This window comes from Somniosus microcephalus, chromosome 1 (assembly GCF_052327205.1).
Source record: "Somniosus microcephalus isolate GS21.2 chromosome 1, FLI_Smic_1.0, whole genome shotgun sequence".
NCBI classification, from domain to species: Eukaryota; Metazoa; Chordata; class Chondrichthyes; order Squaliformes; family Somniosidae; genus Somniosus; species Somniosus microcephalus.
The window spans coordinates 39,705,277-39,720,643 of NC_140987.1; positions in this window are offsets into that span (position 1 = coordinate 39,705,277).

Sequence of the window (15,367 nt, forward strand, 5' to 3'; positions counted from 1 at the left end):
GCTGTAGTCGATTACCATGCGGCGTTTTGCAGTGGTTTTAACGACTACAACCTGGGCTCGCCAGGGGCTAGTGCTACCTTCGATAATGCCCTCCTTCAAGAGCCGCTCCACCTCAGAGCTGATAAAAGCTCTGTCCCCGGCACTGTACCGCCTGCTTTTGGTAGCGATGGGTTTACAGTCGCGGGTGAGGTTAGCGAACAGGGGAGGGGGGGGGACTTTTAATGTGGAAAGGCTGCAGGTGGTTTGCAGCGGGCGATTTAAAAGTTGTTGGTTGCAGACTGTGAGTGGGGGGAGGGGTCCACCGTATGCTAGTGTGACACTCTTAAGGTGGCACTGAAAATCCAACCCTAGCAGGACGGCAGCGCAAAGACGGGGCAGGACTAGCAGTTTAAATTTTTGATATTCAGTGCCCCCTACTGACAGGGTCACCACACAGTAGCCGCTGATGTCCATTGACTGGGACTTGGACGCCATAGAAATGCGATGGTGCGTTGGCAGAATCGTGAGGGAGTGGCTACGTACCGTGTCGGGGTGGACGAAACTCTCTGTGCTCCCGCTGTCGATCAGGCAACTGGTGGCGCGGCCGTTTACCGCGATATCCATCATGGAGCTGGATAGATGGTGAGGGTGGCCTTGATCCAGCGTCACGGAGGCCAGTATGTGGCTTAGTGAGTCACTATAGTCATCCGCCGAGACGGTGGTCAGTTCCGGTGACGAAATGGCGGTTGAGTGCGTTGGATACGATGGCGGCGGATGCCATGCGGCCGGGGGTACACAAAATGGCGGATAAGATGGCTGCTCCCACGGCCCGCACGCTGCGCTGCTGGCTGGCTTCCCCTTGCAGGCGTTAGCGTAATGGCCTTTCTTCCCGCAGCCCGAGCAGGTAGCTGTCTTAGCTGGGCAGTGCTCTCTGGGATGTTTTAACTGGCCACAGAAATAGCATTTTTGGGCCTGGTTACTGGGCATCGAAGCAGTTCTTACCGGAGGCTGCTGTCTCGGTTGGGTCGCTGCAGCGGTTGGTGCCGGGGGCGGCGGTCCTGTGTCCCACGGTTTCGATTGCCATGTCTCGGCGCCGTTACGGGGGTATGCCTCGAGGTTTCGGTGGGCCTCCTCTAACGAGAGCGCAAGGGCAATGGCCGTCTTCAGGTCGGGTTCCTTGCTTTCTAGCAGTCTCTGCCGGGTGTGGTCTGACTGGAGGCCCCTGACGAAGGCATCACAGGCGAGTCCCTGCGCGTGCTCCACAGCCGTTACCGCTTTACAATCGCAGTCTCTGCAGAGTGCCAGTAGCGCCCGTGCAAATGCCCCTGCCTGCGGGATCCCAAGAGGTGTCGGGCGTAAATTGTGTTCACTGGGCGCGTATATTGCCCTTTTAGTAGCTCGAGGGCCGCCACGTACGTATTAGAGTCCCGGATTAGCATATATACTTGATGGCTCACCTGGGCGGTCAAAATTTTCAGTTTGTGATCCTCCTCTGTAACCTGTGAGATTGCGAGGAAGGATTCAAAGCAGCTCAGCCAGTGTTCAAACTTGGCTGATGCACCCACATCTTGAGGGTCGAGGTCCAGGCGTGGTGGTCTGAGGGCTCTCAGCAATGTCTGCTGTATCCGTTGCTGTTGTTGCTCCTCAGGTGTCGCCATTTAACTTTTAGCTAATAAAATTGATACGCTTATCAATTACTTCATAAAAGGTGATGAGTCGAAGAAGAGATGATGAGTCGAAAGAAGAGATGAATAAGGCTTTTATTAGCTAAGAAGAGACCATGCTTCTTCGTGAGTGACTGAACAAGTCTGAACGAAACCCACACAGTGGTGGGTGGAGTCAGCTGAGGCATGCCTCCATACACAGCGCCACCCAGAGGTGGCAATATACAATACAGTGGTTTACCACACAAAGCTTCGATGCTGGGGATGTTGGCCTGAGCGAGAACACTGACGTTGGTGCGCCTATCCTGCCAATGGATTTGCAGGATCTTGCGGAGGCAGCATTGGTGGTACCTCTCCAGTGCTTTGAGGTGCCTGCTGTACATGGTCCATGTCTTTGAAGCATACAGGAGGGCGGGTATCACCACTGCTCTGTAGACCATGAGCTTGGTGCTGGGTTTGAGGTCCTGGTCCTCAAACACTCTCTTCCTCAGGCGACCGAAAGTTGCACTGGCACACTGAAGGCGGTGCTGGACTTCGCTATCGATGCCCGCCCTTGTTGACAGTAGGTTCCCGAGGTATGGAAAGTGGTCCACGTTGTCTAAGCTGTCTAAGCAGCCAATCACAATGCAAAATTCTCACAGACAGGGAAGCAGGAAATGAGAACCTGCTTTTATCCCAACTTTTGAAAAATCTTAGAGAGGAAAACAAAAATTGGGGCTCTCACATGGGAAAAGGTAAACCCGAAATAAATATGAACAAACTTTTAAAACATATAGGGGGAAACATTCAGTTGGTTGCGCCCCCCGTTAGCGCCTTAAGAGGGCGCTAATGGGACGCAAAGCAACTAGCGCTTGGGCGCGGCACTGCCCACGCCTCCCGCAAAATTCAGCGGGAGGTTAGTGGTGGCGCCAACCGGTAGCGCCCTGCGGCGCTGCGCCGCTGGCGATGACATCATTGGCGTGCGCAGCACCCCGCTCACGCCCCGGCCATGATCTTCGGGAGTGCCACCTGACTTACCGCCGGACACTATGTCCGACGGGATCAGGGGGGGCGTACCTGCGGCCGGGGAGGCGCAATTTAAAGGCGAGGTGTGGGGCGGCCATTTTTGTTGCTGGCCGCCTGCCAGCACCTGCCTACGCTCCCGTCCCAGACCTCCTGAAACGCACCCCCCCCCCCCGCCTCCGCGGAGTGCTGGCTGCGCTCCAAGAGCCCGGCACTTCTCTTGAGTGCCGGGCTCTTTTGCCTGCACTCCCGATCCCCGGGGGCCCAGCTGGGCCCCAGGTCGCGCTGCACAAGGCCCCTCCCCTTTAAGAAAGGGAGGAAGGCCTGCAATACCGCGGAGCGACATGCCGCAGCGTCTGGCCATGTGGCACATAACGCCGCAATATTGACTCACAGCGCCCCAAGAGGGATGCGGGGCGCTTCCAGTAGCACCCCGCTTCCCTCTTGGGGCGCAAGCACTCAATTTCTGGCGCGGGGACGCTAATTTTTCCAGGGTGCTATTTTTAGCGCCCCGGCGAAGTTTGGGGCGCTACTCAATTTTTAGCCCATGAAAACAATTTTTAAGTTTCTTAAAAATTGTAAATTTTATCAAACTGGAGAAATTTGACACTCCACAAAATTACAATTAGTTTTTCAGGGCCATAATGTTTGTTTAGCAGTCAATACACTGTTAAAACCTCAGTTACACCTAATCCAACAAGGCTTAACATTTAATTTTGCTTTACCTTTACAATCTCCTTTTGCCTTGTCCTTTCCACCCCTCCCCCCTCTCCCTGCCCCTTCACCTGCTTAAAATCTGTTTCATCTCTGACCTTTTCCAGTTCTGCCGAAAGATCATCGACCTGAAACATTAACTCTGTTTCTCTCTCCACAGGTGCTGCCTGACCTGCTGAGTATTTCCAGCATTTTCTGTTTCTTTTTAACATTTAACAGGGTATTTAACAGCGACATTACTGTGGAAAAGCCCAAGTTTTCGTCTGATTTCACTCATTACACTGATTACCAGCTATGGGGGTGCGGGGGGTGGGCACAGCGCAGTCAGTGTCGGAGCAATGAATGACTGACCGCAACTTCAGGATTTCCGCGTTTAGATGCGCACGCGCTACATCCTGAAGTTCCGGTCAGTTACATAGGGGTAATAACAGCGAACGCTGTTAGTTCGTTGTTATTACCCACCGCTGCTGCTGGGATGCGTACAACAGTGGCTTGGCAATCAAGGTTTACTTGCAGAGTAGCCTATCTCTGTTGCCTGTCTTTCTGTCTAAGCCCACAGGCTGCCAACACTGTTATACGTTAGAAGCAGGGACCAGTCAGGATTCTTTCACGCTGCACGCAAGTCCGGAATCTTCTGTACAACACGCATGCGCCATCCCAAACACAACTAAAGGTGCCATTTAGAAGATGTCATTAACCTGGCCAATTAAAAAAGTAGATACAGGTTGGAGATTTTTTTTCCTATTCGGGGCAACACTGAAAACCCTTCGAATGAAATGTTTATGATGTTAGACAAGCCAGAAAATGGCAAAAGGCATGGACAGTAAATCAAAGAATCATAGAAAGTTACAGCACGGAAGGAGGCCATTTCGCCCCATCGTGTCCACGCTGGCCAACAAAGAGCTATCCAGTCTAATCCCACTTCCCAGCTCTTGGTCCGTAGCCCTGCAGGTTAGAGCATCCCAAGTGCACATCCAAGTACTTTTTAAATGTGGTTAGGGTTCCTGCCTCTACCACCCTTTCAGGCAGTGAGTTCCAGACCCCCACAACCCTCTGGGTGAAGAAATTTCCCCTCAAATCCCCTCTAAACCTTCCACCAATTACTTTAAATCTGTGCCCCCTGGTTTTTGACCCCTCTGCTAAGGGAAATAGGTCCTTTCTATCCACTCTATCTAGTCCCCTCATAATTTTTGTACACCTCAATAAGGTCTCCCCTCAGCCTCCTCTGTTCTAAGGAAAACAGACCCAGCCTATCCAGTCTTTCCTCATAGCTAAGATTCTCTACTCCCGGCAACATCCTTGTAAATCTCCTCTGTACCCTCTCTAGTGTAATCACACCTTTCCTGTAATATGGTGACCAGAACTGCACACAGTACTCTAGCTGAGGCTTAACTAGTGTTTTATACAGTTGAAGCATAACCCCCCTGCTCTTGTATTCCATGCCACGGCTAATAAAGGCAAGCATTCCGTATGCCTTCTTAACCACCTTACCTACTTGGCCGGCTACCTTCAGGGATCTGTGGACATGCACTCCAAGGTCCCTTTGTTCCTCTACACTACTCAGTGTCCTACTATTTAATGTGTATTCCCTTTCCTTGTTAGCCCTCCCCAAATGCATTACCTCACACTTCTCCGGATTGAATTCCATTTGCCACTGTTCTGCCCACCTGGCCAATTTATTGATATCTTCCTGAAGTCTACAGCTTCCTTCTTCAGTATCAACCACACAGCCGATTTTAGTACCATCTGCAAACTTTTTAATCATACCCCGTATATTCAAGTCTAGGTCATTGATATATACCACAAAAAGCAAGGGACCTAGTACTGAACCCCGCGGAACCCCACTGGAAACAGCCTTCCAGTCACAAAAACACCCATCAACCATTACCCTCCGCTTCCTGTCTCCGAGCCAGTTTTGAATCCAACTTGACACTTTGCCCTGGATTCCATGGGCTTTTAACTTTGTGACCAGTCTGCCATGTGGAACCTTATCAAAAGCCTTGGTAAAGTCCATATACACTACATCAATCGCACTACCCTCATCTACCCTCCTTGTTACCACCTCAAAAAATTCAATCAAGTTTGTCAGACAGGACCTTCCCTTAACAAATCCGTGCTGACTATCCTTGATTAATCCATGTCTTTCTAAATGAAGATTTATCCTGTCCTTCAGAATTCTTCCCAATAATTTTCCCACCACCGAGGTTAGGCTGACTGGCCTGTAGTTACTCGGTCTATCCTTTTCTCCCTTTTTAAACAAGGGTACCACATTAGCAGTCCTCCAGTCCTCCGGCACCACACCTGAAGCCAAATGAAATATGCTAAATGTTGGACGCGTGATGGTGAAACCGTTTTCTATTAATCCTAGTGAAGGTTCACTGGATTGATTCCTGGGATGAGAGGGCTGTCCTATGATGAGATGTTGTGTAGAATGGGCCTATACACTCTGGAGTTTAGAAGAATGAGAGGTGATCTCATTGAAACATACAAGATTCTGAAGGGAATTGACAGGGTAGATGCTGAGAGGTTGTTTCTCCGGGCTGGAGAGTCTAGAACTAGGGGGCATAGTCTCAGGATAAGGGGTAGGCCATTTAGGACTGAGATGAGGAGGCATTTCTTCACTCAGAGGTTTGTGAATCTTTGAAATTCTCTGCCCCAGAGGGCTGTGAATGCTGATTCTTTGAGTATATTCAAGGCTGAGATAAATAGATTTTTAGACTCTAGGGGAATCAAGGGATATGGTGATCAGGCGGGAAAGTGGAGTTGAGTTCGATGATCAGCCACGATCTTATTGAATGGTGGAGCAGGCTCGAGGGGACGTATGGCCTAGTCCTGCTCCTATTTCTTATGTTCTTTCATAGAAGTGTGTCAAGTGCAATCAAAAATTTACACTTGATAGTGCTCCTGAGGTAAAAAGGTAATTATCTACCCCTTAATACATCCCGTGGAACACAATTTTACAGTTTCTGCATGAGCACCTATCATTGTACATTCCAATGTGGTCATGAAACAGCACTCACTCTGCTGGGCTATTTGATTTTGATGATTATGGTGCTTTTGTAACAACATAGTGTAAGCTATGGGAATTGGCGTGGAAAGGAATGTGACACAATTACCACTCTTCAATGTGTATGTCATAAATCACCCCCCCACCGCCACCACCCCCCCATCACCCCCACCGCCCCCAGGGGAAGTTGGCAGTTTGCAGTTCGCAGGCTACCCAACCGATGTCTGCATTCAACCCTGCTCCAGGTACTGACATTTAAATCTTTCCAGCCTGCCTTACTGAAGCCTCTCCTCACACTCGCCCCTTTACGCACATGAAACCACCCGTCCCGCTTGCTTCCAACAAGCCTCTGCTGTCCGCTGTGCTACTGCTCCCCTGTCAACCTAAGATCTGGCAACGGCAAGCGAGTTTTATGGTTGTGAGAGGCATCCTGGAATATGAAGAAGGGTTGCCAACCCTCCAAGATTGCCCTGGAGTCTCCAGGAATTGAAGATTAATCTGCTGTGAGCAAAACCCAGAAGGAAAATCATAGGGGCATTAAAAAAATTACAGTTTTTTCATATTCTTGGCACACTTGTTAGTTATAGAAATATTGGAAATGGAGAGGGCAGCTGTTTGTCTGTTATGGGGCCATTGGGAGCGGGAGGTCTTGTGATGAAAACCTCCGGGCGTATGTCCAAACAGAATTTTCACTGGCATTGAGAATACTATTCAACCTGCTCCGCCCTTCAATTAGATCATGGCTGATCTGTACTCCGTGTACCCGCCCTTGATTCAGATCCCTTGATACCTTTACCTCATAGCGATCTCAGTCTTGAAAATTTCAGTTGAACCCCCACCAGCCACTGCCTTCTGGGGGAGAGAATTACAGATTCCCACTACCATTTATGTGGAAAAAGCGCTTCCTGAATTTACTTCTGGACGGCCTAGCTCTAATTTCAAGATTATGCTCCCTTCTTCTGGAGTCTCCTGCAAAAAGAAATAGCTATTCTCTGCATACCCTATTGAATCCTTTTATCATTTAACATCTCAATTAGATCACTCCCTCAACCTTCTAAACTCAAGGCAAGACAGTGACCAGGGGTCACAGTCTCAGAATAAGGGGTCGGCCATTTAAGACTGAGATGAGGAGAAATTTCTTCACTCAAGAGGGTGGTGAATCTTTGGAATTCTCTACCCCAGAGGGCTCAGTCGTTGAGTATATTCAAAACAGAGATCGAGAGATTTGGGGATATTAAGGGAATCAAGGGATATGGGGATAGGGCAGGAAAGTGGAGTTGAGGTAGTAGATCAGCCATGATCAACAACAGCACCTTTAACATAGTAACGTCCCAAGGCGCTTCACAGGAGTAATATAAGACAAAAAATTTGACACCGAGCCACATAAGGAGAAATTAGGGCAGGTGACCAAAAGCTTGGTCGAAGAGGTAGGTTTTAAGGAGCGTCTTAAAGGAGGAAAGAGAGGCGGAGAGGTTTAGGCAGGGAATGCCAGAGCTTAGGGCCTAGGCAACAGAAGGCACAGCAAAAAATGGTTGAGCGACTATAATCAGGGATGCTCAAGAGGGCAGAATTAGAGGAGCGCAGATATCTCGGGGGGGTTGTGGGGCTGAAGGAGATTACAGAGATAGGGAGGGGCGAGGCCATGGAGGGATTTCAAAACCAGGATGAGAATTTTGAAATCGAGGCGTTGCTTAACCAGGAGCCAGTGTAGGTCAGTGAGCATAGGGGTGATGGGTGAACGGGACTTGGTGCTAGCTAGGACACGGGCAGGCGAGTTTTGGATCACCTCAAGTTTACGTAGGGTAGAATGTGGGAGGCCAGCCAGGAGTGCATTGGAATAGTCAAGTCTAGAGGTAACAAAGGCATGGATGAGGGTTTCAGCAGCGGATGAGCTGAGGCAGGGGCGGTGACGGGCGATATTACGGAGGTGGAAATAGGCGGTCTTAGTTATGCTGCGGATATGCGGTCGGAAGCTCATTTCAGGGTCAACTATGACAGCAAGGTTGCGAACAGTGTGGTTCAGCCTCAAACAGATGTTAGGGCGAGGGATGGAGTCAGTGGCTAGGGAACGGAGTTTGTGGTGGGACCCAAAAACAATAACTTCGGTCTTCCTAATATTTAATTGGAGAAAATTTCTTGCTCAGTTGGACAAACAGTCTGACTATTTAGAGACCATGGAGGGGTTGAGAGAAGTGGTGGTGAGGCCGATAGATTTTTGAATATTAAGGGAATCACGGGATATGGGGATAGTGCAGGAAAGTGGAGTTAGAGTCATAGAGTCATAGAGTCATAGAGTTATACAGCACGGATAGAGGCCCTTCGGCCCATCGTGTCCGCGCCGGCCATCAAGCCCTGTCTAATCTAATCCCATATTCCAGCATTTGGCCCGTAGCCTTGTATGCTATGGCATTTCAAGTGCACATCCAAATGCTTCTTAAATGTTGTGAGGGTTTCTGCCTCCACAACCCTTTCAGGCAGTGAGTTCCAGACTCCAACCACCCTCTGGGTGAAAAAGTTCTTTCTCAAATCCCCTCTAAACCTCCCGCCCTTTACCTTGAATCTATGCCCCCTAGTTATTGACCCCTCTACTAAGGGAAAAAGCTCCTCAGCATCCATCCTATCTATGCCCCTCATAATTTTGTACACCTCAATCATGTCCCCCCTCAGCCTCCTCAGCTCCAAGGAAAACAAACCCAACCTGCCCAGTCTCTCTTCATAGCTGAAGCGCTCCAGCCCTGGTAACATCCTGGTGAACCTCCTCTGCACCCTCTCTAATGCGATCACATCCTTCCTGTAGTGTGGCGACCAGAACTGCACACAATATTCCAGCTGTGGCCTAACCAGTGTTTTATACAGCTCCATCATAACCTCCTTGCTCTTATATTCAATGCCTCGGCTAATGAAGGCAAGTATCCCATATGCCTTTTTTACCACCTTATCCACCTGTTCCGCCGCCTTCAGGGATCTGTGTACTTGCACACCCAGATCCCTCTGACCCTCCGTCTTGCCTAGGGTCTTTCCATTCATTGTGTATTCCTTTGCCTTGTTAGTCCCCCCAAAGTGCATCACCTCGCACTTTTCCGGGTTAAATTCCATTTGCCACTGTTCCGCCCATCTGACCAACCCATCTATATCGTCCTGCAGACTGAGGCTACCCTCCTCGCTATTTACCACCCTACCAATTTTTGTATCATCCGCAAACTTACTGATCATACCCTTTACATTCATATCCAAGTCATTAATGTAGACCACAAACAGCAAGGGACCCAGCACCGATCCCTGTGGTACCCCACTGGCCACAGGCTTCCAGTCACAAAAACAACCTTCGACCATCACCCTCTGCCTTCTGCCACTAAGCCAGTTTTGTATCCAATGTGCCAAGGCACCCTGGATTCCATGGGCTCTTACCTTCTTGACCAGTCTCCTGTGCGGGACTTTATCGAAGGCCTTACTGAAATCCATGTATACCACATCCACTGCGTTACCCTCATCCACACACCTAGTCACCCCCTCAAAAAATTCAATCAAATTAGTCAGACATGATCTTCCCTTGACAAAGCCATGTTGACTATCCCTGATTAATCCTTGCCTCTCCAAGTGGAGACAAATTTTGTCCCTCAGGATTTTTTCCAATAATTTTCCTACCACTGATGTTAGGCTCACTGGCCTGTAGTTCCCCGGTTTTTCCCTACTACCCTTCTTGAATAATGGTACTACATTAGCGGTTCTCCAGTCCTCTGGCACATCCCCTGTGGCCAGAGAGGTCCTGAATATATGTGTTAGAGCCCCCGCAATCTCCTCCTTTGCCTCACACAGCAGCCTGGGATACATTTCATCCGGGCCTGGGGATTTATCCATTTTTAGGCCAGCTAAAACCGCCAATACCTCCTCCCGCTCGATGTTAATATGTTCGAGCATATCACAGTCCCCCCGCCCTATTTCTATGTCTACATCGTCCTTCTCCATAGTGAAAACAGATGCAAAAAATTCATTTAGAACCCCTCCTACATCTTCCGGCTCCACACACAGATTGCCACTTTTGTCCCTAATGGGCCCTATTTTTTCCCTAGTTATCCTCTTACCCTTAATATACTTATAAAACATCTTCGGATTTTCCTTTATTTTGCTTGCCAGTGTTATTTCATGGCCCCTCCTTGATCTCCTAATTTCTTTTTTAAGTATCCCCCTGCACTTTTTGTACTCCTCTAGGGCTTCCTCCGTCTTTAGCCTTTTGTATCTACCAAAAGCCCTCCTTTTTTTCCTAATCCATTCTCGTATATCCCCTGTCATCCAAGGTTCCCTGTGGTTTTTGGAACCACCCTTGACCTTTACGGGAACATGTTGCCATTGTATGATCTCAATCTCCCTTCTGAAAGCCTCCCATTGCTCCGATGCGGATTTTCCTACAAGTAGCTGATCCCAGTCCATTTTGGCCAGATCCTGCCTTATCCTATTAAAATCGGCCTTCCCCCAATTTAGAACCTTTATTTCCGGCCCATCCCTGTCCTTTTCCATGGCCACCTTAAATCTTACCATATTATGGTCACTATCACCAAAGTGCTCACCTACTAGCACTTTTTCCACTTGGCCGGCCACATTCCCTAGAATTAGGTCCAGTACCGCCCCCTCTCTTGTAGGACTTTCTACATGCTGGCTCAAAAAGCTCTCCTGGATGCACTTTAAGAATTCTACACCCTAGTTGTGGTAGAAGATCAGCCATGACCGTACTGAATGGCGGAGCAGGCTCGAAGGGCCAAATGCCCTACTCCTGCTCCTATTTCTTATGTTCTTATGCCTGTGCATTTGGAAAATAGGCGAACAGCTGCCAGAGTGCTGGCCATTCTCCCTCTATACCACTGTGCCAAGCTTACACTGAAGTTCTGCGAGCAGAAGCTTTAAGACATTAAGATTGGTTTATCAAAGTGTGATGACACTCAGCTTTCAGAGACCCGTAAGTTTCCTGTGCACCTGTTTCCATGATTTATGGACGGGTAAAACTGCATTGATCCTTTCTGCCACTTCCATCCACACCACTCTCCTGTTGCTCTTCAAAGCAGGGTGCCTCTCCGCATCAAGAGGACCACCTTTTTGCCAACACATCCTGGATCAGGACCTCCAGGGCTACATCTTGAAACTGTGCCGTTAATGCAACCTTAAAATTAGAGCTTGGCCATTCAGGGGTGATGTCAGGAAGCACTTCTTCACACAAAGGGCAGTGGAAATCTGGAACATTCTCCCCCAAAAGTTTGTTGAGGCTGGGGGTCAGTTGAAAATTTCAAAATTGAGAATGACAGATTTTTGTTACTTGCCATAAGGGGAGTGAAGCAAAGGTTCACCAGACAGATTCCTGGGATGGCAGGACTGTCGTATGAGGAGAGATTGGGTCGACTAGGCCTGTATTCACTAGAGTTTAGAAGAATGAGAGGGGATCTCATTGAAACGTATAAAATTCTGACAGGGCTAGACAGACTGGATGCAGGGAGGATGTTTCCCCTGGCTGGGGGGTCTAGAATGAGGGGTCACAGTCTCAGGATATGGGGTAGGACATTTAGGACTGAGATGAGGAGAAATTTCTTCACCCAAAGGGTGGTGAACCTGTGGAATTCTCTACCACAGAAGGCTGTGGAGGCCAAGTCACTGAATATATTTAAGAAGGAGATAGATAGATTTCTAGACACAAAAGGCCTCAAGGGGTATGGGGAGAGAGCGGGAATATGTTATTGAGATAGAGCATCAGCCACGATCATATTGAATGGCGCAGCAGGCTTGAAGGGCCGAATGGCCTACTCCTGCTCCTATTTTTCTATGTAAGAATGTTAAGGGTTAGGGAACCAAGGCGGGTAGAAGAACGAAAGTCTTGCATTTATATAGCACCTTTCACCACCTCAAGACGTCCCAAAGCGTTTCACAGCCAATTAAGTACTTTTTTAAGGCAGGAAACGCGGCAGCCAATCTGCGCAAAGCAAGTTCCCACAAACAGCAATGTGATAATAACTAGATAATCTGTTTTAGTGCTGTTGGTTGGGGGATAAACATTAGCCAGGACACTGGGGGGAGCTCCCCTGCTCTTCTTCGAATAGTATCATGGGATCTTTTACATCCACCTGAGAGGGAAGACAGGGCCTCGGTTTAATGTCTCATCTGAAAGACGGCACCTCCGACAGTGCAGCACTCCCTCATCACTGCACTGCAGTGTCAGCCTAGTTTTATGTGCTCAAGTCCCTGGAGTGGGACTTGAACCCACAACCTTCTGACTCGGAGGCGCGTGGGCTGCCAACTGAGCCACGGCTGACACGAAGCACCCTGGAGCACTAACAGCATCAGTTGTGCTTGTCAACTCGAGGGGTAAATGGAGTTCAGATACAGACCAGCCATGCTCTACTTGAATGGCAGAACAGGCTCGAGGGGCTGAATGGCCTAACTCCTGCTCCTAAGTTCCTATCGTTTTCTCCTCTCGGTAGCAGTACAGCATTAAGTCAACCAGCAGGCCTTGGCCCAGATGCTCAATCGAAGCATCTCTTTAGCCGAGCGACTGTGACGCTGCAATGATATCGTGAAAATAGCTGGCCTTGCATTATTGTGCAAAGACAACTCTTTACGCTACATGCAGGCAGTGCCCAAAAACAAAGCAGTGCTCCAGCTGCTGTCGCACCGGGGCTGCATTGTCGACCCCCATGTAGTCTTTCTATTGTACGGAAATGAGAAATATTCATTTGATTATAGTGGAGCAGGAATCATCTTTGTGTGGGCATTTCTTCAGAGTTACCATGACCGTGCAGAAGAAGCGTATTTTTTATTCATTCATGGGACATGGGCATCGCTGGCAAGGCCAGCATTTATTGCCCATCCCTAGTTGCCCTTGAGAAGAAGGTGGTGAGCTGCCTTCTTGAACAGTCCATGTGGTGAAGCTACTCCCATAGTGCTGTTAGGGAGGGAGTTCCAGGATTTTGACCCAGCGACAGTGAAGGATCGGCGATATACTTCCAAGTCAGGATGGTGTGCGACTTGGAGGGGAACTTGGTGGTGATGGTGTTCCCATGCGCCTGATGCCCTTGTCCTTCTAGGTGGTAGAGGTCGTGAATATGGGAGGTGCTGCTGAAGAAGCCTTGGCGAGTTGCTGCAGTGCATCTTGTAGATGGTACACACTGCAGCCACGGTACGGTGGAGGGAGTGAATGTTTAATGTGGTGGATGGGGTGCCAATCAAGCAGGCTGCTTTGTCCTGGATGGTGTCTAGCTTCTTGAGTGTTGTTGAAGCTGCACTCATCTAGGTAAGTGGAGAGTATTCCGTCACACTCCTGACTTGCGCCTTGTAGATGGTGGAAAGGCTTTGGGGAGTCAGGAGGTGAGACACTCACCGCAGAATACCCAGCCTCTGACCTGCTCTTGTAGCCACAGTATTTATGTGGCTGGTCCAGTTAAGTTTCTGGTCAATGCTGACCCCCTAGGATATTGATGGTGGGGGATTCGGCGATGGTAATGCCATTGAATGTCAAGGGGCGGTGGTTAGACTCTCGCTTTTTGGAGATAGTTATTGCCTGGCACTTGTGTGGCGCGAATGTTACTTGCAACTTATCAGCCCAAGCCTGAATGTCGTCCAGTTCTTGCTGCATGCGGGCATTGACTGCTTCATTATCTGAGGAGTTGCAAATGACACTGAACACTGTGCAATCATCAGCGAACATCCCCACTTCTGATCTTATGATGGAAGGAAGGTCAGTGATGAAGCAGCTGAAGATGGTTGGGCCTAGGACACTGTCCTGAGGAACACCTGCAGCAATGTCCTGGGGCTGTGCTGATTGACCTCCAATCTCCACAACCAACTTCCTTTGTGCTAGGTATGACTCCAGCCAGTGCGCTTGAGTATTTCCGCGACCGGTGTGCGCCGCGGGGACTGGAGTGCATCATCAACCCGGCCAACACAATTTTAATTTGATTTGTTTAAGTTTCAGTTGAAGTTTGTTTAATTTACAGTCAAAATTGTTTAAGCATCAACCAAAAAAAAAGACTCCAGCCAGTGGAGCGTTTTCCCCCTGATTCCCATTGACTTCAGCTTTGCTAGGGCTCCTTGATGCCACACTCGGTCAAATGCTGCCTTGATGTCAAGGGCAGCCACTCTCACCTCACCTCTGGAACTCAGCTCCTTTGTCCATGTTTGGACCAAGGCTGTAATGAGGACGGGAGCAGAGTGGTCCTGGCGGATCCCAAACTGGGCATCAGTGAGCAGGTTATTGGTGAGTAAGTGCTGATTGATAGCACTGTCGACGACACCTTTGTAAGACGTGCAAGGAATTACCCCTCGCCCTATCCAACAGGTTATAGAGTTCGGACTTGAGGCTTATGAGAAATTTCAGCAGACACACGGGCTCTGCCTTTAACCTTTTATTGTTCCTAAGACAGATTCAAAACCCCAACCACTATTCGAGCAGTCCACCAATAATATTACAGGAAATCATACATACAACCACCTGCCGATGATCAGTCCAGCGTTGATTGTCGGTCCTCGTAAGCGAAAAGACTGGCCAGGCCCCTCCTTCCGACTGCAGCCTGATCCTCGTAGGCGAACTGACTGGCCAAACCACCTTCTTCTGACTGCAGTGCCGCTATTCTTTAGCCACCGTGCTTTATACAGCTTTCCTTGTCTTTTGCAGTAAATCAATCATTCAGAGGTAGTGAAATATTCCTTTAATGTTGGTCTGAGCTGTTTGAGCAGTGAAACATTCACATTAACTCATCCCGTATCGCTATCCATTAGTTGTCATTATCACAGCCCAAAATTGTTCATTCACTCCTAAAGTTTACAAAAGTGGCAGAAGACCATTTGGTTACGGTCCATGAGTTACGTCTTATTCTGCATTTCAAAACTTCAGAGGTTTGACTTCTCCCCTTTAACCTCCGAAAAGTCATCAGAGACACCGAGGGCGATTTTCCCACTGGAGGCGAGGTTTCGGTTTGGGTGGGTTTGAAACCCGCCTCCACTGATAGTTTTCAAAAAATTGCAA